Source organism: Gorilla gorilla, chromosome 14 (genome assembly GCF_029281585.2).
Source record: "Gorilla gorilla gorilla isolate KB3781 chromosome 14, NHGRI_mGorGor1-v2.1_pri, whole genome shotgun sequence".
NCBI lineage: Eukaryota > Metazoa > Chordata > Mammalia > Primates > Hominidae > Gorilla > Gorilla gorilla.
Genome location: NC_073238.2, coordinates 45,373,084 through 45,399,768, shown reverse-complemented (window position 1 = coordinate 45,399,768; position 26,685 = coordinate 45,373,084). Strand labels below are relative to the sequence as shown.

Below are 26,685 nucleotides of genomic sequence, written 5' to 3'. Positions count from 1 at the left end.
AGGGGTGCTCAGATGGTATAGCCTGACATGACTTGCGGTGGATTTTGCTTTGATTTCAAGTCAACATACAGTAATGGAGCTCTCAGTGCATGTGAAGCCCGTGGTAGGAGTGCCCTCCCTCACTCTGCCTCCCTGGCGGTCACGTGGTGTGAAGCTTATGAAACTAAAGGCAAACTAAGCAGTGGAGGATGCTACATTTTTGAGCTGCACTGGGAGTTATTAGCAGAGTGTGGGATGCCTGTCGCAATGCTGAAACTACAAAGGTGGGAGCCATCCGAGGACCCAACACCCCAAAAGAGCATATCACAAGCATGATAGGTGTAAAAGCAGTACCTATTACTAGAGCGCTGGGCCCATGGATGGAGCTGGAAATGACAGCTTTCATAGAATCCTAGTAGTTCAGCTAGAAATAAAAAAGTGAGAAAATGCTAATTAATAAGATCACCCCACAGGTCACAAGAGTTTGTAAAAACGTCTAAAGCATTCTTTCAAAATGCATTTCATGCGGAAGAAAGGAACCACTTGCTCAAAAGATAGGAACGTTTCAAAAAAGCACACGTCTGTGTGGGCAGACCCGTGTAGGTGGCCTGGTGGAGTGTGGAGTGGGTGATGGTCTCTTCCCGTTACACTCGCTTGAGGCGAACACTAGAACAGACAATCCCTGGGTATCCTTTCTGACAGAACGTGTTCAAGTTTCTACTGGCTATTTTAGATTTTTCTGAGAAAATCTGAATGTTGCCTGCATAGCCGCAGGGCTTTTACAGAGAAAACAATTTGTCCTTCCCTAGAACTCATTTTTAAATTGGAAGCTATGCTGAATATCGTACCGGGAGGAATGAAACTGCCCCCGACCCCCGTCTTTGAAAATCAAGAGCTGGACTCTGGAACAAATGTGCGGGAATTAGAGAACCAGGGCTTTTGGGCAGGACCCTGAGAAAGGGCCAGGGGCAGTCTTAGCTGCATGGGACCAGATTCCACGGGGTTTGAGGAGCTCCTCTCCTCTCAGGCCACCTTTCCCAGCAGAAGTCTTTATTAGGAATATGGGTGTGGCTGGGAGCCAGTGGTTCATACCTGTAATCCCAGCACTTTGGGAGGCTGAGGCAGGAGGATTGCTTGAGTCCAGGAGTTTGAGACCAGCCTGGGCAACATAGCAAGAACCCATCTCTACAAAAATTAAAGAAATAAAAAGAATATGAGCATGTAAATTGGATAACGCTATCCTGGTGCTGGAAGTGCAACACATTAGTTGCAAAGGATGATGCACTTGTCACTTAGCTCTCAGGCAAAGTGCTAGGCTCAGAGGATGCTGGGAATATAGTAGCTTTTGATTCTAACCCTCACAGAGTTTGGCAACCAGAGACCAAAAGAAACAGGAAGAGGAAAAGTAAGTAAATTTGGAGCTAAAGGACAACAGGACTGAGGGGCCAGAGGGCCACCTGTAGAGCAGAGTGGTGCAGGTCCCTGGAGCTGTCCTGTGTCTTCTTTTCTCTGTTGGACAAGGCTTCCCCAAGGTGGCTCACATGGCAGTCCCCTCAAGGAGCAAGGTCATGAACACACCACTGAGGCAAGGGGCAGAACAGGACAGCAGATCCGAGAACTCTCCCACTGGACGGCTTCTCTCTCCAAGGTCCTTTTCCACACTGCCCAGGCCAATGCCTGGCTTTGTTTTCTCTCCAAGATGCAGACCAGGACTCTTGGGCGGCACTGGCTCTGCATCTTGGGCTTGTTCCTTCCATCTTCTGAGGCACAAGGGTCTGACTAGGGCCAGGCAGAGGAGGCATATTGTCTGGGACAGTGGAGTCGGGGGCTGTCAATTCAGGGGGACGAAACATCCACAAGCAACAAAAAGCATGGTTCTGTCAGGCTGAGTGGAAGAAGCCAGGCCAAAAAGGCCACATATTGTAGGATCCCATTCACATGAAATGGGACATAAAAGGGAAATCTATAGAGACAAAAAGTAGATCAGTGGGCCGGGTGTGGTGGCTCACGCCCATAATCCCAGCACTTTGGGAGGCTGAGGCAGGTGGATCAGCTGAGGTCAGGAGTTTGAGACCAGCCTGGCCAACATGGCGAAACCCCGTCTCTATTAAAAATACAAAAATTAGCCGAGTGTTGTGGGGGTGCCGGTAATCCCAGCTACTCAGGAGGCTGAGGCAGAAGAATCACTTGAACCTGGAAGGCGGAGGTTGCAGTGAACAGAAATTGCACCACTGCACTCCAGCCTGGGTGACAGAGCGAGACTCCACCTCAAAAAAAAAAAAAAAAAAAAAAGAAAAAAGGTAGATCCATGGTTGCCTGGAGTTGGGAGTAGGGATCGGCAGGAGGGACTCTTATCAGGGTCATGGAAATGTTCTAAAATTGGATTATGGTAATATTTGCACAACTCATTACACTTATAAACTGTACATTTAAATGAGTGAATTTTATGATATAAACTGTACCTCAATAAAGTTGAAGAAAAAAGAACCCTATTCTACATTCCAGCTACCCTTGAGAAACACATCATATTACTACGTATGCTTGTTTATTCAGATTATTGTTTTGTTTTTTTTCTTTCTTCTTTTTTCAGGTTATTGTTTTCTTTTTGTACCTAGCTTTCTTAATTCACATTTCTGTTCTATTGCAGGGTTGGTATTTAATTTTCTTCTCTTTGTATTCACTTTGTTGGTTTTCATCTTTTAGACAAATGCTATTTTCTTGGCCCAATTTTTCTTTCCCTTTAATTTTCCTTTTCACTTATCAAATGTTTGGTGATGTTTCCGTTTTTCCTTTCATTGTATTGTATTTCCCACCACTCTTTTCTTACATATGGCTTCATAATTAAGAACCTTCTCTGCCTGGCCGAAGCCTGATGTGTTTAGACAGAGTTAAGAGGCGTGGGCATGAGACCGTGCTCCCCCACTGGCTGCTCTCATCACAGCCATCCTCGGGACACTGCTCCCCTCCTGTTCCTTCGGCTGCTGTGTCCACTCTGCACGTGGTTTCTGGACTCTCCTGATATAAAGGACACTGTCTTGCTTCTTTATGCATTTGAGAAATACAAATATAGCTTCTCAGAGCCAATAGAAGTCTCAAGGAGTCAATCTCACATTGGTAATCACGTTACTGGTCCTAAGACACTCTGGTCATTTGAGTTGCCTCTTACTCCAACATGAGGAAGGAAACACCATCTGCTACCTTCGGACTCAAAAGACACCTGGGATAAGGCCCTCCCAAGCCAATCACAGCACAAAACTCAAACTGATTAATTTCACTAGCTTCAGAAAAACAGATGTGTATCATTCTTTATACTATTCTGTGTATTTCATGGAACATTTATTTTTGTTTTCAGCTAGGTTTGAGAAGTTATCTCCAGATCAGCGGTGACTTATTAAAGAATACTTACTATTTCTTATTTATTTGACTGCTTGTGGGATATATCTGGAGAGAGACAGAGGACAGGCTGGAAAATTCTTCTTTTTTTTTTTTCCAGAGATAATATTTCACTCTGTCACTCAGATTGGAGTGCAGGAGTGTGATCATAGCTCCAGATAACCTCCAACTCCTGGGCTCAAGTGATTCTCCTGCCTTAGCCTCCCAAATAGCTGAGACTACAAATGTAGACCACCGCACCTGGCTAATTTAAAGACATTTTTTGTAGAGACGGGGTCTTGCCATGTTATCCTCAAGAGATCTTTCCTCTTTGCCTTCCCAAAGTGCTGGGATTACAGACATGAGCCACTTCATCCTACCACAAAGTCTAGCTTACTTTTACTTTTTTTTTTTTTTTAACCTGAGTAACCCAGTCTCCATGCACTTTCCAATGGATATAGTTTACATTTGGAGAGGTCACCGCATTGTTAATGGTAATGTTTGGCATGTTCTTAATTTTGGGCATCTTATTCCAAGTTCTAAGGGGAAAAACATAAAAATCTCAAAAGATGAGAATGACTCGCCATCACACATCCTTCTCATTCTAACTAGGAGCCTTTTCTCAGGCTCTTTTAGATCAGGAATCACCCCCTGCCCCCATAGCCTTCACTCATATAATTCTTCTCATTCTCGGAGGCCTCAGTAATCATCCTCAGGGCCTCTCTGCATATGCCAGACCATTTGAGCTCTCTTTTTTCTGGATTCCAGAAAAGTCAAGCATGTAGCTGCCATTTTTGATGTGTGCTGCTCTTATTTTCTCAGAAGATGTGTACAGCCTAAAGGCAAGTGTGCTTCCTTTAGAGTCCCACGAGCCCCAGCAGTGAGCAGGACTCAACAAACTGACTGGGTGAAGGCTCCAAGGACTAACCTGTGTGTTCCAGTAAGGGCTTGAGCAGCCTTTCAAAATATGATATTGCACTTTTGAAGTCAGTCCCGCAAAGAAGTGGACCTTGCTTGTAGTCAACATGTATGAAGGCAAATGGTGGCATCTGTGAAGTCCCATGTCATAAAAGTTCTTGAATAATTGATTAACTCAAATGAGGGCTCTGAGACTGGCTGTCCTTTCCATGGCCAAGGCAGGAACAAAGCGGTTGGTGCAATGAGGAATGATGAACTGTGGAAGACGCCATGGATGTCCACCCAACAGACAATTTCTGCCTTCTTCCCAACAAAATCAAGGCACAGATCTCCTAATCTCAGGGGCCTATTGTGACCCAGTTCTGGCCAGTGAAATGAAGTGAAATCAGCAGAGGAGCTCTGGGAAAACTTTTTCTTGTCTAATAAAATGTGAAACTAGTGTGAGACATACATCCTCTCTTTCCTCTCACTGTATGTGTATGTGTGTGTGTGTCTGTCTGTCTGGTTTTCCTCTCCCCTGGTTGGCCCTCTTCATCCTGATTCCAAACACAGTTGAGATGTCTGGAGCTACAGCAGCCATTTTGAGACCATGAGGCCACAGTGTGAAAGACAAAAAGTCAAGATGCTAAGGATGGTGAAATGAGAGGATGAAGACTCAAAACTCTCGACTACATCATTAATCAGCTAAACCCATGTGGGCAACCACCTATATCCGGACACGTTTGTTAAAAGAAAACCCTTTTATTCTCTATGAGTCATTTTTTCCTGTTAATAATAGCAAACATTTATTAAGTTCTTACTATGTGTCAAGCACTGTTCCAAGAACTTTATACCTTTATAGTTATTGATCCATTTACTTGTTTATTTTTGAAACAGAGTCTTGCTCTGTGGCCCAAGCTGGAGTTCAGTGGCAGGATCTTGGCTCACTGCAACCTCCATCTCCCAGGTTCAAGTGATTCTCCTGCCTCAGCCTCCCCGGTAGCTGGGATTACAGGTGCCTGCCACCACAGTAAGCTAATTTTTGTATTTTTAGTAGAGACAGGGTTTTGCCATGTTGGCCAAACTGATCTCAAACTTTTGACCTAAAGTGTGTGCTCCAACCACATCAGCCTCCCAAAGTGCTGGGATTACAGGCATGAGCCACCACTCCCGGCCTCTTGATCCATTTCCTCTTAAACACAACTCTATGAGATGAGCACTATTCATTATTCCCTTTTTAGGGATGAGGAAACTGAGACACAGAAAGATAAGTATCTTGCCAAAGTTAGCAAGTAGCAGGATGAGGATTCAAACCCAGGCAGTCTGGATTGCAGCTTAAAACATTCATAACGGATGGATTAACTATACATAATAGTCTACAATGGACATTCCCATGGTTCAACAAATCATAGAATTGTGGGACTGCTTTAGAGTTGTGAGGGATCCTTTGAGATGAGTGAATATGTTACAGTAGATATAACCTGGAATGGTGATCTCTGCCTTATGGAAACCTGTAGGCAAGATGTTTTTATACAGTTTAACAGCAATTATGGAAATGCATTGTCTTCTTCAAGGCAGTCCCCATATTGGCATTTCCCCTTAGTAATTGTTTTCCCATTTTATTAAGCATTTCATAATAAAGTTCTCTTCCTCTGCACTTTTTAATTGCTATCATGGCAGTACATTGTCTTGATTAAATTACTCATTACTTTTGACTGTATTTTTTTCTTTCTTTCTTTTTTTTTTTTTTTTTTTTGAGACAGAGTCTTGCTCTGTTGCCCCTGAGCTGGAGTGCAGTGGCGCTATCTCGGCTCACTGCAACCTCCGCCTCCAGAGTTCAAGCGATTCTCCTGCCTCAACTGCCTGAGTAGCTGGGATTACAGGCGCACACCACTGCGCCTGGCTAATTTTTGTATTTTCAGTAGAGATGAGGTTTTGCCATGTTGGCCAGGCTGGTCTCAAACTCCTGACCTCATGTGATCCACCCACCTCAGCCTCCCAAAGTGCTGGGACTACAGGTGTGAGCCACTGCACCCAGCCACTTTTGACTACTTTTTAAGTGTTACGTCTGTACGTTTTGATCCACTACAAAGTTATTTCTTGGTAATCTTCTGTGAATAGTAGTCTTGTCAGACACTCTTGGTTTCTAACCAACAATTACTCAGCACTCACTCCTGATTTGGCGTAACCCTTGCTAGACTTTCTCACCTCATGGAGGAGTGAGGGGGAGTCTACGTGAGGACTCACTTTCTCTCCAGGTGAACTTCCTGTCAAGCTTCCTCATGTCTTGGAGATGCTTTTCCATCAGGCCTTTCTTTGCCCGATGAAGTTCTTTACTGCTGAGTTTCTTGAACATTCCACACAAGTCCCTGCATCCTCTCCTCACCTGTTCACACAGTCCAGAAAGTTAGAAGCTTGAGTAGGTCTCAATCTTCACACTTCAAAACTCTCAAGATCTCTATGCTTTGTCTTGTTTCAGCTTTCAGAGGATGGTGCCTCAGAGACTAATGCTGAGTACTTGACAACCTCCATTTTACCTGTGGATTTGTCCTTTTAAGACTTATTTTATTGTGTAAATTTACTTGGCTTCCATAACAATACCCCACAGCATCTAATCTCACTGGTTAAATGAAACATCTCTTTTTGAAAAGCAATTTTCAAGAAGCAGTTTGAAAAGTCTGATATTGTTTCTTTATGAATTGTCTGTTCTCCAACAATAGAGCAAATAGTAAGTATGTCTCCTCAGCCTGCTGCTTCCTTTGTGATACTTTGAGAATCCTTCAACTCATTTTTTTTGTCAATTAATCTTCTCCCAATTGAATTTCCCTCAAATAAAATTTTTTTCTGGCCCTCTTCCACTAAGCTGTCCTTCATAATACCATTCACCATCTCTGTTGCCTTTCTGTAGATACAGTTAATTTCTGGGACAGAAAATGGGGCAGAAGAAAAAAACCAGCCAAGTTTACAGGCTTAGTGAGATTACGGACATAGTGATGATGATCAGAAATCAAAGGTAACTGATTTGAAACATGCATTCGTATTTCAAGAAAGAAAACTAGGAAAAATCTTTAAACTTCTTGGAATTACTTCATGGAAATGTGGATTCAGTCACTTGTGAGTGTATTAATTGATGGGCACAAAGTCTCTAAAGTAAGGACTTCATTGTAATTTGTTTTTCATTCTGATAATAGTTTCTGTATTGCCCACCAATATTTCCTTAATTTAGACAAGATCCATAATCTGTTTTTTAACCTCCAGCAAGCATGAAGCAGATAGATTTCCTGGGAGACTAATGATACAAGCTGTTCTCTTTTGAGGGCATCTACAGGAGAGATTTAAAGTCTTTCTTCTTTCTTTTTTTTTTTTTATTATATAGATGAAGGCTTTCTATGTTGCCCAGGCTGGTCTTGAATGCCTGGCCTCGCCTTCTTATGCACCAGGACAACAGACCTGAGCCATCGTGCCTCCCTAAAGTCTTTCTTCTATCAGTTTATTTCATCTACTGTGATACTGGTTTGGTCAGATCCAGACAACAGTTCTCCATGATGCTGGGTTGGTGAATTTGTGTCATCAGCCAATTGTTCACGTTGAACTTCATCTTTCAGCTTGTCAAAAAATAATCTAATACTTATCCAAGCACCAGCATGAATCCCTAAGGAAGCAGGATGGAGGAGGCCATCAATGCGACCAGGACCTCCAGTCCTTGCCCCTGTCCGGGACGCCCTGAGAGGCGGTGCGGAGCTGTGGGTGTGGTCTTTGAGAGCCCACTCCCACATGCCACAAGGTCAGGGGCATCTGGAAGACCCAGAACCACGGCTGTGAAAGGCCTCTGCCATGTGAGACTCTTGATCTTAGCAGAGGCACTGAGCAATTGTTTGTGTGTGTGTGTGTGTGTGTGTGTGTGTGTGTGTGTGTGTGTGTGTCATGACAAGGGCCTGTTCATTTTAGGGCAAAGCTCTAACCAGTTCATTCTTTTTTACCCAGACACAACTGACAGATACTGTGAATTGTCCTGCTGTGACTCTTCAGAGGGACAACAATTCCTGAAACTGTTATTATCAGTACTTTCTCTTTTCTATTTTCTCCTTAAAGATGTGCTTGTATTATATCCTTTGAGCAAATGAGCAAACACCTCTACTCAAAGTGAAGCAAATCATATGAGTGAATCCCACCCGGAGGGATGTTCGTAGTGACAGGCCACAGGGCTGTTCTCAGCTGTGCCCTATTCAACAGTCTAATCCAGGACTTGGATGAACACATAGAAACACTGCTAAATTTACTGATGACACAATGCTGAGAGAGACAGCAAATCTACTGCATGCCAATATTAGCAGTGAAAATTATTTTAGCCAAATAGGATAAGAACGCAAAAAAGTCAATAACATGAAATTTAGCATCAATGAAAGCTCTGGATTTAGGTTCAAAATAGGAATTTATAAGTAAAGGATGTGGACTATATGGCTCGAATATGGGCCGTATTACGCCAATGGACAAGGCGGGCTGTAAGGTGCTGTGTGGCATCCAGTCCTGAGCACTCGGGCCACTGTCGGGAAGAGAAAGCCAGGACGGCGAGGCGTCCTGAAAACAAGGTCATATGAAGAACAGCTGAGAAAGCTAGAAATGGTCACCTGTGAGAGGGAAAGGCTTAGTAGTCATTTTCAAGCTCTTGAAAATTGGACATTTTTGGACATTATGTTTTGTTAATTTTTCTTTCGTTTCAAAATTTATTTTGATTTTTATTGAAATTATGTGCATTTTTTGAAATCATACGCTTTCCCAATGGGAAAGGGGAACCCTAAAACCTACACCAGATGAGGACAACCCTAGAAAAAAAGATAAACTAGCAGATGCTTATGCAATGCAAAAAGACTCCTCATTTTTCTGGAAGGATTTTCCTCAGTAGTTTGTCAAACAGAAATCAATCACTTTCAGCTGAATAGTGTATCTGACAGAAGTTGGTAGGGAAGGAAAGTATTGAGGAATTTGAAGTTTTAGCGTGACCTCCTGCTAATTGAATAGCATGTCAAAAAAATAAAGCATATCTCAAATAATATTTAGTCAATGGACAAATAAGATCCTGTTTATCAAAAGTCCTTTTGTATTCAACTTTCCAGCAACACAGCCATCATGTGCAGTTGACGAGTATGTATGCTCACAAGTAGTTACCTGCACATACTCCTTCAGCCATCTCTCCGGTAATGAAGAAGTTAATGTCTTACAATTAGTTTCTGAGCATTTTATAATGCTTAACTAATTATAAACTAAAAATAAAATCCCTTGAATTCAATATCTAATGAAAGACCCGGCATCCATTGACCTGCCACCCACCCATCCTCTATCTATCCTCCATTTATTCTCCATCCTTCCCCCATTTATTCATGCATCCATCCATCCATCTATTCACCCATCATCCATGCATCCTCCAACCATTACTTACCTATTCTCCATTCATCCTCCATCTTTTCATCTATCCATCCTTCATCCATCCATCATCCACCCAACTGTCCAAGGTCTACTAGAGATTCAGAAATAAAAGCTCTAATTTCTAGGTTCTACTAATAGTAGTGCCCACTCTAGTGAGAGAGACAGATTGTGGACAGAACATTCTGATTCAGAGATAAAATCTCAATCACTGAGGTATGTAGAGGACTTCATAGAGACTGCATTGTATAGAGAGGAGAAGACCTCCCTGAGGAGAAGATGCTCAGTGGAGGCCCAGAAGGGCACCACAGTCAGGCAGAGGAGGGCACCAATGCAAAAGCATGGGGCCATGAGAGAAGGGGATGCTTGTTTGATGCTCACCTGCTCCAGAACATGGGGGCTGAGGGGATGTGAAGGCACCATCAGAGATGAACCAGGAAAAGTAAGCAGAGCCCCAGTCCTGAAATGTTTTGTGGGTCACACTGAAGAGTTTAGGTTTTTGAGTGGGAGAGAGACATCAGCACCTCTCACAATCTTTTCTGCTATTCTCTGGTCTGAGGCAGCAGGATCATTAGAGTCATCATCCAATAGAGAAGTCGGAGCAAGTTGTCTACAGCTTAAAACCCTGCAATGGCACCACCCGCCATAAGGTCCAATATCACCTGACCCCCTCATAGCTCCCTGACTTCATTCCCTCCACTCTCAACCCACACCTATCCTGCCCCAGCCACCCCAACCTGTGTGCTGTTTCTTGAAGCCCCCATGTATGTTCTTACCTTAGGTCATATCTCTGACTCTTCTCTCTGCAAGGAATGCCCTTCCCACAGATCCTCAGGTGGCTCCTTTGGTCACCTGTCACTCCCTTACCTCCTTTGGTCGTATGTCAGCTTCTCAGTGAGGCCTATCCTGCCTGCCCTACTGAAAACTCCACACACACGTGTGCACACCAGGAATTCTTGATCCCTTACCCTGATTTATTTTTTCACAGCACTTACCACCTTCAAAATTATTATGATATAATTATGTTTATTGTCTTTACCCTTCCACTAGTCTGAAGGTCGAGGTCTCTGTTTTGTTCACTGACCCCCAAGCACCTAGGACAAAACCTCACACATGCAGGTGCTCAATCAATGTTTGCTGAATGAACATGAGATTAGATTCATTTTCTCTTTTGACAAAAACCACCCAGTGAAAATATGAAGAGTGATGTGCAAGGATTTGAAATTGGGCCTGGTGAGACCATTTAGAAGTTTGTTGCTGTGATGGTGCTGACAGATCAAATGAATCAGTTGCCATAGGGAGGGAGAGGAGGGCGGGGAGGGCATGGGCTAGAGTTATTAAGGAGATAGAATTGTCAGGACTTGGTGGCTAAGTACAGGCTTGTGCCTCATAATGACGCTTCAGTCAGTGATGGACAGCATATACGACAGTGGTCTCATAGATTATGCAGCATATATAGAAACGTGACAAATGGCATTTGATAATGGCATCGCAGATGAAGTAGGGGAAATGAATGATATTCAGCAACGGCGCTGGGACACTTGGTTTCCCATATAAAAATATACATAAATAAAAATATGTATGCAATCTAGGTTCATGTGAGTATGCCCTATGATGTTTGCACTATGATGAAATTGCCTAAAGACGCATTTCTCAGAATGTATCTCCGTGATTAGCAACACACGACTGTCTCTGGATATGGGATATAAGCAGCTAGGATGACTTAGCTGGCATGGACCACAGGGCAGTGGTGGTGCCATTCACAGAGTCGGCGGGGAGAGAAGAGATGCTATTTTTGGTGGATGGCAAAGGCATGATGAGGTTAGTTTCACACACGCTGTCCTTTGGTTCTCTGTGGGACAACTGAGTGGATGCAAAATGTCTTTATATATTACAGAGTGCATATTGACTTTACAATTTTTTTCTTTTCCTCCTGGACAGCCACTACCAAGCACATATAATATGCCTTGAATATCTACCAAAATAAAAATAACCAATCACAATAATTTACTTCTTATCTTATAGTCATTGGCCTTCCTTCTGGTCCTGTTTGAGACTTAAAAAAAAAAAATCACTGTATAAGGTAAAAACCACATGTCTTTACCCATTGTCTGTTTTCACACTGATATCCGGAGAGTCTTATCCCACAGCACCCTCAGATGCTATCTAACGTTTCCTAAAATGATGATGTCGTTAGCTAGTTTACCTCAGACAGAAGCAAATTCACAGCAATCCGATTCTTAGGGAAACCGCTAGATTTTTTTAAAAAAGAAAATAGCTGGCAAGAATCTGGCTTCTCTGTAGTTTCTCCAAGCAGTAACCTTCTCTCATGACAAACTGTACCCACTTGCTAGAAACTCAGCAACTTGGTTTTTCCCGTTCTGCGTGGCTCCCAGATGGCCACCAGCTGGCCGGAGCTATTTCCTGCATTCTAATCCCTTTCTGCGTCCTCCTGGTTCTCTTTTTGATCTCCCACGTCTGTCCCCTCCTCCTTCTAACACCCACCATACTATATCCCTCTTTGGAAGCACCTATTTTCTAAGAAAATCTTGAGGAATTTTTTGGAGGCATTACGTCTTTTTTGTTTTGAAACTTTTGGATTGTAAGGAAAACCAGTTGCAGAGCTAGCCAGAGGCCCCAGCTCTGCTCCATCAGCAGAAGGACAGCTGTCTCTGAGGGCAGGACGAGGACCCCCGCCTTGCAGGGGTCATGGCAGACTGTTTTGTGACAAGGCCGTTGGGGGACAAATGGACCTGACATTCTCCAGAAACCAGGCTTCAGTCTTTGAGCTGCACTCCTCTTCCTTCAAAATCGTGGCAAGGAGACGCCTATTCCCCCGGCGTACTCATGGACCAGCGAGAGCCACTGACAGATGCATCACTGGATCCTAACTAAGCACTTTTTGTTCCATCTCCCTGTGACCAGAGTATTGTACCACAATCCCAGTTGTTTGCAATAAATGGCTTGTCTTGATTTTCCAGATTATAGCTAGAAGATTGCCTCAAACGATGAATTGTAGAATGGAGCAGGATGTCTGTGTGTCTGCGTCTTCACCCGGGTTTTTCAGGCCAGTGAGTGTCGGGTCTGTGTCTTGGAGGAAAGGGCTTTGGTGGGGTCTCCATTAAGACTTCTGTACAGGGAGGGTTTCTGTAGAGGAGGATGTCTGACTGGGTGGTGGTAGGAGATTCCCAGGTGAGGGGTGGAGGTTACTGGTATGCCAGGCTAGTGTCAATGCCTGTGTGTGCATAGGGGTCTGTGTGGGTGACTGTGTGTGTGTGCACAGGGGGTCTATGTATGTATGTGCACAGGGGGTCTATGTGTGTGTGTGCACACGTGGGGTCTGTGTGGGTGACTGTGTGTATGCACAGGGTGTGTGTGTGTGGGTGACTGTGTGTGTACATGGGTGTGTGTGTGCACAGGGGGTCTGTGTGGGTGACTGTGTGTGTGCACAGGAAATCTGTGTGGGCAAGTGTGTGTGCGCGGGGGATCTGTGTGGGTGACTGTGTGTGTGCACAGGGGGTCTGTGTGTGTGTGCGCACAGGGGGGTCTGTGTGGGTGACTGTGTATGCGCACAGGGGGTCTGTGTGTGTGTACACAATGGTTCTGTGTGGGTGACTGTATGTGTGCACAGGGGGTCTGTGTGGGTGACTATGTGTGTAGGGGGGTCTGTGTGTGTGCACAGTGGGTCAGTGTGGGTGACTGTGTATGTGTGTAGGGGGGTCTGTGTGTGTGCTTGCACAGGGGGTCTGTGTGGGTAACTGTGTATGTGTGTAGGGGGGTCTGTGTGTGTGCATGCACAGGGGGTCTGTGTGGGTGATTATGTGCATATGTGCACAGTGGGTCAGTGTGGGTGATTGTGTGTGTGCGCACAGGGGGTCTGTGCGTGTGCACAGGGATTTGTGTGGGTGACTGTGTGTGTGCACAGATCTGTGTGGGTGATGATGCGTGTGTGCACAGGGGGTCTCTGTGTGTGTGCACAGGGGATCTGTGTGTGTGTGTGTGCACGGGGGTCTGTGTGTGTTTGTGCACACAGGGGTTCTCTGTGTGTGTATGCACAGGGTGTGTGTGTGGGTGACTGTGTGTGTACACGAGTGTGTGTGCCCAGGTCTGTGTGGGTGACTCTGTGTGTGTGTGCACAGAGAATCTCTGTGGGCAAGTGTGTGTGCACAGGGGGTCTGGGTAGGTGACTGTGTGTGTGTATGGGGCTCTGTGTGTGTATGCATGTGCACAGGGGGTCTGTGTGTGTGACGGTGTATGGGGGTCTGTGTGTGTGCATGCACAGGGGGTCTGTGTGAGTGACTATGTGCATGTGTGCACAGTGGATCTGTGTGGGTGATTGTGTGTGTGCACAAGGGATCTTTATGGATGACTGCATGTGTGTGCACGGGGGTCTATGCGGATGACTGGTGTGTGTGTGCACAAGGAAAAGGTGTGGGTGACTGTGTGTGTGTGTGCACAAGGAACCTGTGTGGGTGACTGTGTGTCTGCACAAGGGTCTGTGTGGGTGTCTGTGTGTGTGCATGGGGGTCTGTGTGGGTGTCTGTGTGTGTGCATGGGGGTCTGTGTGTGTGCGTGCACAGGGGGTCTGTGTGGGTGATTATGTGCATGTGTGCACAGGGGGTCTGTGTGGGTGACTGTGTATGTGTGTAGGGGGGCCTGTGTGTGTGTGCACAGGGGGTCTGTGTGGGTGACTGTGTATGTGTGTAGGGGGGTCTGTGTGTGTGCGTGCACAGGGGGTCTATGTGGGTGACTGTGTAAGGGGGGTCTGTGTGTGTGCACAGGGGGTCTGTGTGGGTGACTGTCTGTGTAGGGGGGGTCTGTGTGTGTGCACAGGGGGTCTGTGTGGGTGACTGTGTATGAGTGTAGGGGGTCTGTGTGTGTGTGTGCACAGGGGATCTGTATAGGTGACTCCGTGTGTGCACATGGGGTCTGAGTTTGTGTGCAGGTGCATATTTGTGTACCTGGCACTGTGAGGGTATGTGGGGTGTGGTGGAGATGTGTGGGTTGCTTTGGAGGGGTATCTGTTCTGTGGTGGGTTTTGTGGGGTGACGTGAAGAGATGAGCTGGGGCAAGTGACACAAGAGGATCTGTGGAGGATGTGTTGAGGTGTCTGCCAAGGTGTTGGGTGTACTTTGAGATATTTTGGGGTATGTTTGGGGTACCTGTGAAGGTGTCTGTGTGGGTGTCATTGGGGATCTTGTGGATGTCTATGTGGTGGTGTGTGTGGTTTGTGAGTTGTGTTGGTGAGGGTAATTGTGGGGCATCTGTTGGGTGTCTTTGAAGTGAGTCTAGAGTTTCTATAAAGTGGGTGTGCAGATATTCATGGGATGCCTGTGGGGCATCTGTGAGGGTCTATGCATTTGGGTTTGGGGATTTTTTTGTGGGGTGTTTCTGGTTGTCTGTGGGTCTGCCCTGTGGACAAGTGCCTGGGAAGGTGGTCTGTGTACCTGGGAAGTGACTTCTGTGGCTTTTCTGTGTGCTCTGCCTGTGGGTAGCTGTGTCTGTGAACTTAGCTCCATGAAAGCAAGAAGCCTATGAGAATTCCACCAGAGGCAAGCCTGGCCTTGGCGCTTCGCTGTCTTAGCGTGTGTCTGGCCCTCCCATTCCTGGCCAAGGCCCACAGCCACCACAGATGACCTGCTGATGCCTCTGCTGAAATCAGTGGCCACTGGCCAACAGCTTGACAAGAGTGTCAGCTCCCTCCCGAGACGAAATCAGAGGTGAGTCACTCCTGATCCCAGCCTGTATGGTCACTTGCTGTGTGGCTCTCACACCGATTCCCAGGGCACCTGCAAACATCCCCGTGGATGTCCCAGCCTGTAAAACCATGCACCTGTCACCTTCAGAACAAATGTGTTGGGGCTGAGAAGGGAGTGCGTCACGCCTTTTCCTGACATCTTCCAGATGATGTAAAAGAGCAAGAGGCACTTGAATTTCAATCCGCTGTTCTCCAAAGGGACTCATTCCCTCCCTTTAAGGGAAATGAGACGTTTCAAAAATCACACTTTAAATTTTACCCAGAAACTTAAAATAAACCAAAGATCGTTCTATTTAGAAGAATCCCGGGTCTCCTCATCCACAGACCATCGTGGGTGAATCGGTATTTATATTTATATTTGATGTGCAGCGTTGGCCCTCGTTATGAACAATTAGATCCTTTCAGCATCTCCAGGAGGCAGCTTGCATTGTTCCCAGGGAAGCTGAAGCTGAAGGAGGTCACACTCCTGCCCAGGCTCCACATGGGCCTGCATCCCAGAGCAGCCTTATCCACATGGGGTGCTCCCAGGCCCCTCCATTCAGGGGGTCTCCAAGGCCCTCGGGGTTTTCTCTCAGCTAGCTCATTCCAGGGGTGCACACAGAGTCCCAAGCAAAAGCAGGAGCTGGCAAGGAGGCCGGCAAGTGAGCTTCTCGTGATCCTGAGCAGTACAGCTGCACTTGCCTTGAGGGCAGCGAGATGCTATTTTAAGCCGCCCTTGAATTGCCATCACAAAGTGATTTTAGCCAGTCTTGCCTTTTTGTTTGAAAAAGGTATTATTTTGCTAACTTCAAAGCCAAAATCCAAGGATGTTTATTCCTTACCCTTTCCTATTCATTTCAGGAAAACGCCTCTAGTTTCTAAGAAGCACACAGGGAGCCACTTCTTTACCGCTAGCTCCTGCAGGGTTTTGCTCCCCGAGCCCCGCCCTGCAGGTGCTGGTTTGCCTCCTGAGCCCTGTCCTAAGGACACTCTGCGCGTCGCCTCCTGGTGAGTGAGCTGGGGGACTTCTGGATACAACTGAATCACTTCATTCGCACCTCAAGGCTCTCTGGGAGGAAAGCTGGTGCAGGAACTAGTGTCTTAGGATTATGAGGGAGGACGTGGAGGCAGAGGTGAGGACGGAGCTAAAGCCAAGCTGCAGGGAGCCTTTGGGCAGGAAGCGGAGCTTCGGGCTCCTAGGCATGTCCTCTCACTCTCTCTCATTGCCCCTAGCAATGAAGCGATGCGTGTCTCCGAGATACCAGGTGCTCTTCTCTCTAGCAGTGTAAGATCTGTTGAAAAGATGAGACATATCTACAAAACCTGACCATGAGTGGGTGATTGAGAAAGGCCTTGGGAGGTGCCGAGAAGGAGCATTACAGAAGGAGGCTGTGTCCTGTGATCAGGGAGATTTTTTGAAAGCAAGGGGATTAGATCTGAGCACCAAAGATGGGAGAGGAATTTGAAAAGCTGGGATGGAGGGAAGGACACATTCTCGTTGCAAAGTTTATAAGACAAGATGCTGAGGAAGGTAAGCACAGGCAGGCTCTGAAGAGAACCCACTCCACCGCCCATGAGGAGGCGGATTCGGCAGGCTGGGCTGTGGCAGAGAGGAGTGGAAAGAAGGCAGGGGCCGGGTGCGGTGGCTCATGCCTATAATCACAGCACTTTGGGAGCCCAAGCCAGGAGGACTGTTTGAGGCTAGGAGTTTGAGACCAGCCTGTGCAACATAGTGAGACCCTGTCTCTACCAAAAAAAAAAAAAAAAAAAAAAAAAAAGTAATTAGCCAGGCACAGTGTCATGTACCTGTAGTCCCAGCTACTCGAGAAGCTGAGCCCAGGAGTTCAAAGCTATAGTGAGCTATGATGGTGCCACTGCACTCCACATTCCATTCTGGGTGACAGAGCTAGACCCTGTCTGAAAAAAAAAAAAAGGAGAAAGAAATAAAACAAAAGGGAGAGGCAACAAGAAAAGAGAATAAGATAATTCTCTGATGACAAAGGGGTTTTCACATCATCAGCAAAAATTCCCAGGGGACATATATTGTATTCTTTCCTTGATACTTTATTTTTTAGGCTATGTGGCAAAGACTGGCAAATTATTTACCAAACCCATTTCCCTTTCTGTGCTGTTCAACTTCCCCAGCTTCTGTGGCAATTATGCTGGCCATGTGACTGACTTCTGGAGTATGAGCAGAAGTGACACACAGCACTGAAGGCACAGCACATAAAATCACTCTGCATGATCACCCACTCCATCTCTTCCCCAGAATGCTGCCCGCTGCAGAGGACCCAAAGCCCTAGGGGGGAGCCTGGGTCCCCGAATCACCCACCAAACGCATGCAAGGAGCTGTTACATAAGCAGAAAGTGAATTTCTATTGTGAGAAGCCACTAAACTTGGGAGTTATTCGTTATAGCAGCTTGCCTGCCCTGACTAATACAGACTGATTCATACTAATATGTTATATCTGGTTCTCTTAACATTTTATGTTTAGCTGAAATGTTCATCCTGACATTTGCTATGACTAGTTTAGGTTTCATTCCTCTATCCCCTGAACCAGGCAGAATGCTCTGTTGCACTAAATGCACCGTTGCACTAAATGCACCAACTCTGGAGGTCCACAATGGTATTGCACCATGATAGAAGAATATCGGAGCAAAGCTGGGAAATGGACACACCAGGGGGAGCGAATGTAATGTTACAATCCGAGAAAATTAGAAAGGAGAAGAAAAAGTAAATCCCAATCCTAAACCATCTTGAGAACATTTGCTAGTTTATTCCTTTACCCCATGGCAACAGTTACATAAAGTGATTATGTCCTTGCTTTAAAAAAGTGCTATTCCTCTTCTTTCAAAATTACATTTAAACTTCAGTATTTACCTTAATAGTTCACTTACAGATGCCAGAAGCAGAACGGTCACACATCCCTGCAACACAATTTAAAAAAGAAAAGAAAAATAAATTTCTTGCAGAAGTAAAAACACAACATATTCCATTTATTTCCCGCACACTAAAATCTTGTCCTCTCTCAGTAGAAACAACAAGCAATATTTTTCTGTGTAAAAGGGAGTGGAGAGTTTTCCAGTCTTCTCTGTTTCTCCCCAAACAGATGGGCTTTCACATTCAAGAGACACTGGAGCTGCCATAACCTTGAGTGGACATGAGCTTGGCCAGATTGCACTGTCCAAATGCCAGGACCCAGGGCCCCGGGGAGGTCTCTGGTGCATGCGGCAGTGCTCTTGGAGGATCTTGATCACTCCGGCACATTCCTTGCAGCAATCTGCACTTGGAACAGCATTTGATATGGAAGGAAACACTAGTATAATATCAAGTTGTGTATAATTGCAAAACTTGCTGTCTCGGGTGTGAAATAAATTTGGCTAATTTGTTGGTAGGAGCTATCATAGTATTTTTTTGGTATCAATGTCACTGGAGACTATATCCCTGAATAAGTGCCAGGCACTGGCTCTGAACTAGCTAAATGCTTTGTATGTGTTATTTCATTAAATCCTCACAATAATCCTATGGAGTCGGTAATTTTATGATTTCCATTTTACAGGTGAGGAGACTGAGGCAGAAAGAGGTTGAATGATGTGCCCAAGGGAACAGAAGTCATGAGTAGCAGAGCTGGGCTTGCTAAACCTCGTGTGGTCTTCAAGCTCAGGTCCATCAGCACTGGAACAAGCTATGGTGTTAGTTGAGTTCACAGTAGGGCATGTCATTTTCCTGCCAAATTATCTCAGTCTGGGTACAAATAAAATCTCAGCCTGCTGCTTTTTTTTTTAACCTCAGTATGACATACACCAAAAATTCTGTGTCAAGTGTGTCTTATACAAGATTTTTCCAGTGGCTAATCTATTAATGGGAATTGCATCAGCATCATTGGGTTCTGTCACTTTTTCATGCCATTATAGCACCATTTAGAAGCTCATTTAATTTCACAAAGTCACCATATACTGTTCCCTTCCCTCCATGTCTCTCTTCCTTAGCTAACGTGTCATTTTCTCACTCCACACTCCCTCATTAGAGCCCGGCAATCTGACTTCTCTCCCTGATCCTCCACTGACATTTTTCTCACCACTGGTTCCATTTCTAATAAATCACATGGGGTTTTCTCAGTCTCTCTTCTTCCTCGAGCTCCCTGGATGTTCAGCTGCTAATCACCTCTTCCCTCCAGACATCCCTTCTCCCTTGGCTTCTGCTGGCTCCTTTCCTCTCTGTTACCCCAACACTTCCTCCCTCCAGTGCTCTTCGAGTCTTACTGCTGAGCAGTCTTCCCTAAGCCAATGATATTCATGACTACATCTCTTCCTGAATCCCAAACCGAGACTTGCAGCTTCCAACAGGACCCTTGCACTTGGGGGACCTTGGCTGTTCTAAAGCCATCTCACTCTCAACATACACAGCATCAAACCTTAGGCCTTAGCTTGGCCTGCCAGGAAGCTGAGCAGCTCCATTTGCTTGCAGCGCCCTCCATTGTCTTGGTATGCTGGCACTGGGATCTTATGCTTGGAGCTCGATAAGAATGATTGGAATGTATCTAGCCTAGTGTCTGGCATGGAAAAGGTGCTCTGTAAAACCATTTCCTCTTTCCTTTTCCTTCTCTCTCCTGCCCAGTGTTTATGGAGTCACCAGGTCTGTTGAGCATGGAAGGAAATGCCAGCTTTATTCCATTCCATCCACCCCACTGCCACTCCACTGACCCCTCATCCATCAGCCTGGAATAGTGTCTAGCCTTTGAGCCCATCTCCCAGCCCGCATTTCTCCAGGGAACCACCCTGTTCACTGACACCAGGTAAATCTTTCCAACCCATGGCTATCACTCAGCTTGACTTTCAAAGCCTTCCATGCATGGGGCCTGTCATTCATTCAACATTTCCACCCCCCCACACACAAATGAGAGCTCTTTCCCTTAGTCCACCCAGGCCCCACCTCTTCTCTGCCTGCCATCTCTGTGTCTTGCTCACATTGTTCCATTTATCAGAAACACTTTCCCTCCCCAGCCTTTGCCTCTTCAGGATCAAGCTGACCCATAAAGATGGTCTTATGTACTCAGTCCAAAATGTTCTTTATTTCCTCTGAATTCCTCTAGCATTTACAGTCAAGATCCCGCACCCTCTGACTACCACTAATAGAATACACTGGGTTCTTACTGTTGTAAAGACTGATTCAATCACTCCTGAAAATAACTTGGAGAGAGATATGTCCACCTGTTCTTGCCAGTGAGGAAACTGAGGCTCACAAGGTGAACACCCCAGAATTGCACCTGGGATTTGGTTCCGAAGACCACATCCTTACTCCTCACTGTGCTAGATTCTCCTGTATTTGTTTCTTTTCATCTCCCAATAGGATTTAATGGCACAGATCATTTATTGTGCTATTTTGTTGCTTTTCCAATGGGCCTAGCTAAGGACTGAGAACATGATATTCCTTTGATAAACACTCACTGATTTTGGCTTCTGACTTCCAGACTTAATAATGTTGTGACCCCCAAAAGAGGCAGGCAATTTATGTAAGCAGTAGTCACCAAAATTATTTGCCCTGATAAACAACATAACAATCAGCACCAGGCCAAAGTGACCAGTGATATCCAGATGACAAACTGCTTAACCTCGGCTGTCTCCTTCCTTTTCCTCCTTAAAAATAAGAAAACCAAAGTAAAATGCCTAAGAGCTCATTGCTATTCTGAAATCATTTTGCTTCCAACTCTTATTTAAATCATCTCAGGGGTTTTGTTGACATTATCTGCCAAAGACTGTAATTCATCTTTCCAAAAAGGAGAGAAGCATCAACCCATCAAACAATGCCCTTCCTTCTACAGAGAGCTGAGGTCTGAGTTTCCCTCCCGACTGCTGGGGCAAGTGGTCGCTACCAGGCCAGCTGCTTGCGCAGGGCCCCTGGATGCATTTCTAAAGGGTCATATTTACAGTGTCAGATGGCTGGGCACTGCGGAGCTTAATGGGATTCTTAATAAAGGCAGGCTTCATTAAGACGGGAGTACAGGCAAGGTGCCCTTGCGTTTGAGGAAAGGACGACCCAGTGCAAGACGGATGCTCCCCCTTGGCTTGGAAATCACGCGGGTCAAGTGCCTTGTCATGCATTAACAGCCTTTTAAGTTCCTAGGCAGATTAAGAGGAGCGGTGTAGATAAATGAAAGAAGAGGAATCATGTGATCTGTCTTGGTAGCATAAACATTGAGACACAGCAGCTGCATTTAAACACAGCAATTTGCTAAACGAGTGGTTGGCGACTTTCCAGATGGCCAATGTGACACAGGGCTTGGATGAATCCTTTATTCAATCATGCATCTGTCTAGACAGAGACATTGAAGGCCAGGTTATAGCCACTGCAGGAGTGGCAGCAGCAGCAGCAGCAGCTTTGAAAGCCTTATATAAAACACGCTCAGTATTGCCCGTGAGGCAGCTTGGCCACAGATCAGCTGGAGAGGGTGCGGCGGCATGGTGTGCGTGGAGCCTCCAGGAAAGCCGTCTTCTCAGCTGAACGACGGCCAGCTTGGAACAGGGGCTCTTTCTCTGCCCGTCTTCCTACTGTGTCACTTCACACACCTACCCGAAGAGATGGGGGTGGGTGATCTTAGGGGAATAAGGCAGCAGTATCAGTGTGGAAAGCAGCAATACTGGTTGTGTTCTATGTCCCTTTTTTAAAAATGTGCACGTTAAAGTCATTTCAAATGTGTTTTATCTTGAATTTCTAGTTGATTTAAAAATTCCCTAAGTAGATAAAAACAGATGCTTAGCTTTCAGCCATGACCCTACTTTGCCTTCCCTTTTCCCTACTCCTAGCATTCAATTCAGTCTTGGATTGAGGACTTTGCTAGAGATGATATCCTGAAGTGAGTGGCTGTAGAGGCTAGGGGGTAGACAAGATGACCACTCAGCCCCAGTTCAACTGACTGATTTAAACCAAGTCAGGTAAACTGGAGGCACCCGATGGGCCTTTGGCGTGACTGATAAAAACAGGCAGCCAGAGGGCTTCCCTGGGCTGCAATGGGGACTTATGGGAAATGCAGCTCTACTGATTGGTTTCCCTCTGGTAAGTTGTATCTCCAAGCCTATTTTATTTTTATTCTTTTATTAAAAAGTTTCCATGGGCAAGGGTTTCACTGTGTTCAGCAGCCATTCGAGTGTTGTTACCGGAACGTTCTAAGCGTTTAGTAAGCAGCTCTGCCCCACCCCACCCCTGGAACCCTCAGGGCCAGCCACGATTCTTTGCCCTCCACACAGAGCAGCAGCTTCCGTTTACTTCTGACTCACAAGGAGCATTTTAACCTGATGAATCACCAGCAGCACTTCCTGTGACATTCTGGGGAAAACTACAGTTTGCTTAGGAAGGACTCTGAAGCACTTCACTTGCTGTGGTGTTTGATCTGCATGGGGTGGAAAAATTTCAGTTCTGCTCTGTGTGGACACACCGAAGCCTTCTCACCAACTCTTGGAAGTTTCCTATCATCAGGGCTAGGTCTACTCCATAGTCAGCCTGAAATGAATGGATTAAATGAACAAGGCTGTCCCCGGGAGGATACAGCATATCCCCCTCACTTATCTCACCCAGATGCCACTCCTTTTGTAACTGTTCTGGGCTTAGTTTACTCATCTGAACCACAAAGCACAGATAATTATCTAAGGGATGAACTCAATTCTCCCAAAGGTGGTACCTCACCAGCGCCATTCTTCAGGTATAGGTAAGAAACAAATCCATACATATGAGAAATGCTTTAGGGTGTGGTCGGCCTAGACCTTATCAATGGAGGGCTTTGATAGTAAGAGTCCAGGCAAGGGTAAGGGAGTTGCCCTACTACCTAAGTTATGCCACAAGGTGAGAACAATGAGCTCTGGAACAGTTCCAAATTCGTTCAAGTCCTGGCAATGAGAAAACAGAAAGGGTAGAAAAGTCAGTGTTTTAACCTTCTACAGAAACAGTTCTCTTAGTATGTCAAATGTAATGCAGGTGAATATTATCGAAAGATCTTCAACTGCATGATCTAGGGCCAGGTATTACAAATCTAAAGCTGCCCCAAGGACAGTCACGCACCAAAACAGCCTTTGTGGCATGTGGTGACAAACCAAGTTCCCCTGGCTGTTGTCAGCATATTGCAGAGGTGGCTTTCCTTATGCTGAGTATGACTGGGCCCCTGATTGCCAGGATACATGGCAATTAAGAAGCATGCAAATTGTGAAAACCTTGAAAACCAAAAGGTGATTAGGTGACAGATTAGGTGACAAGGCAGGCAGTCAGTGCTTCTGCTTTATAAATAAACTCGTTTTTTCTCTTACACAAAACCTGAGGCTATGCTAGATGCCAACATGAGCTCTTTAATGCGACGTTCACGTTAAGCATTTTTATAACCTAATGAAAATTTGATTTTTAAAATGAGCATCAAATGAGGCCTGAAATACTGTTTGAAAATGTCACGACTTTTTAACATTTAAATATAGCTTTACACAGAGTCACCCTTGATTGACATTTTATTCCATTTCAGGGCTGTTAATTAAGAACCGTAGACACTAGCAACAAAGATTAAAGCAGCAGAGGCCGAAAACTTACTGAAATAAAATGCAGCTCTGATTTGCTCAGAACCCACATCAAAGCGGAAGCACGGATCCTGGCTCATGCACATCTGGTCCACTAGGGGGCAGTGAATGATCGCGCCTCCAGCGGGCGGGCTTGTTCTACAACCACCTGAAGTGTGCAGGCCTTTCACACAAGTGAGCTGCGCTGCCGCCAAGGCAGGTGTAGGGACTAGCCAGTTATTGCTACTAGCATAATATGCCAGAAGGATGAAGTGAAATTATCGTTTGAAAAACTGAACAATGAAAAAAGTTCATTTCTACTAATAAATTTGCATGGTAAGGAACAGGTGGTGCCGTTGTACCTGCCCGGGTCCTGTTCCCTGGCTCCTGGTGGAGGGCAGTGACCAGGCTGGGCTGCACCCAGAAGGGCAGCCACGGAGAGGGGTAGAGCCAGGGAGCCCCGTTTACGCAGTTGCTGGGGCTAGCAACCACCGGGCACGAGTGACCAAGGCGGGCTTCCCCTACTCATCCTGTCCCTGTGCCGAGGTCCATTTGGGGGAGTCCCAGGCCCGGAAGCCGAACAGCACACATCCAGGGGCACCATCCGAGCCGTAGGCTGTGTGGATGCCCCCTGGAGCCGGGCAGTTCCCAGATCATCCCCGCTCCCACCACGTGGGGGCCCTGTAGAGAGAAAGGCAACGCCGGAGCAGAATTAGGAATTGGGGCCAGCTGGATTTCAATGTCTGCGTGTTCCCTTCTCATTCTTCTATCCCCTCCTTGATTCAAGAATCTGGTGCCCTCCTGTCTTTGTCCATTCCAAACCTGTTCTTCTAGGATATCCAGTCATTCACCTTCCACTGTGTTTCCTTCACCACCTCCCAAGGGAATTTGCATTTAAGCCTATTTATTTATTTTTTGAGACAAGGTCTCCCTCTGTCACCCAGGCTGGAGTGCATTGGAGCAATCATAGCTCACCGCAGCCTCAAACTCCTGGGCTTAAGCGATCCTCCCACCTCAGTCTTCTGAGTAGCTAGTATTACAGGCGCATGCCACCATGCCTGGCTAATTTTCTATTTTCTATTTTTTGTAGAGGCAGAGTCTTGCTAGGTTGCCCAGACTGGTCTTGAACTCCTAGCCTCAAGCAATCCTCCTACCTCAGCCTCCCAAAACTCTGTGTTTACAGGCATGAGCCACCTTGATTGGCAAGACTTATTTCTAATTCTGAAGCAAAATACAAAAAAAAAGTTTCTCCCTCCTGGCCCTGATTAACAAGAATCTCCCCTGCAAATGGGAAGGAAACCAGATGTGCCATTTCCCCCAGCACTCTGACTTCAGTGATTTTAGAGTGACTTCTGTGTTCCCAGACCCATTTCTTCACATAGTCACCTGGAACATCTCTTTTGTTTCCTCGAGAGTCAGTGAAGCCTCGTGGGCAGGTGCAGAGGCTATGCAGACCTGCTTGGGTTCATATCCCAGCTCTGCCACCTCCTAGGGGCATAGAACCTTGGGCCAACTGCATAGCTGCTATGAGCCTCCATTTCCCCATTGTCACAAATGGCATGGTCATAACCACCTCGTGGGGATGTCATGAGGATTGAACGGAAAGCACTAAAAAGAGCACAAGGCAGACAAACCAGCACTTGCACCTGCTCCCTCGGCATGGCTTGCTCACCAACGCCGCATTTCCTTTTCCGCTTCTCTCTTCGTTTTGTCTCCGCTTGAGACACAGATGCTCCTGTCCTCGTCCCTCCCCCTCACTTCTCCCTGAAAGGATGGCAGATGGTCTTCTGGCCCCTGACTCAGCGCCTTCCACCCTCCACACCTACCTGGCCATTGCTGTAGAGAATCAGGTACTTGTCAGGATCCACGGAACTAAAGCAAAGAATGCAAAAGCAAAACCTCATCTTCAGACATTAAGAATGACAGACTCGTTGTGGTGTGTGTGTGTGTGTGGTGTGTGTGTGTGTGTGGTGTGGCGTGTGTGTGTGCATGTGTGTGGTGTGGTGTGTGTGTGTGTGAGTGTGTGGTGGGGAATCCGACACATGTCCTCTGTGTCAGGCCTGTGTTCTATTTGTAGAACAGTCTTGGAAATAGACACTTGTTTACTTCGCCTGGATCAGGAGTGATTTCAGATTCTCTTCATTTAATCGTCTACTTCCACTGTGCAGATTTATAATTAAAATAAGAAACTTATTTATAAAACCAGAGTGGGAGCCGAGAGATGGCTGCAAGGAGATACTTCTGCTGTTGAGGCCTCTGTGCAGTAGGCTCTAAGTTACACTGGGTGGCCTGGAAGGAGTTGCAGGGACCTCCCGGACATAGCCACAGATCTCTCACATCAGAGGGAAGAGACAGGGCTATTGGCTCCCTAAACCCAGCATATGAGGTGGAGAGTGAGGACATTTCTCTCAGAGAGAGGCTGGGTTTGCATGAGGAATTTCTGTGACCCTTTGCTTTGTGTAGGCACTTTGAGTTTGGGTGCCACTGGCTGGTGCCAGGACCAGGGTAGGCAAGCAGCTCCCCTCAATGGAGGAAGTCTGAAGTATGGGTGGGGCTGGCAGGAGGGTGGAGACGACGGCAGGCGGAGGGGACAAGGAGGCCAGGAAAGAGAAGAAGGAGCGGGAGGAGTGGAGAATGAAATGGCAAGACACAAGTGGTGTGACCTTTCCCAGTGACCCCACAAACCTTCACTGATGTCTATGAAAATCATAAAATGATTTGTGATGGTGCAGTTGGACCTCTTGTCA

The 26,685-nt window shown here is 46.1% G+C and overlaps 1 long non-coding RNA gene across 2 annotated transcripts; it reads left to right on the top strand.

The window, feature by feature from the left end:
• Positions 1-11,966: 11,966 nt before the first annotated feature.
• Positions 11,967-21,049, top strand: LOC115930441 (uncharacterized). 2 transcript variants are annotated; one of them, XR_008670906.1, is made up of 4 exons: positions 11,967-12,740; positions 15,165-15,389; positions 16,268-16,414; positions 18,967-21,049. It is a non-coding gene; the product is annotated as an uncharacterized lncRNA (long non-coding RNA). The 2 variants fall into 2 exon arrangements; XR_004067075.2 differs by lacking the exon at positions 18,967-21,049 and adding an exon at positions 18,517-18,940.
• The last annotated feature ends 5,636 nt before the right edge of the window (positions 21,050-26,685 follow it).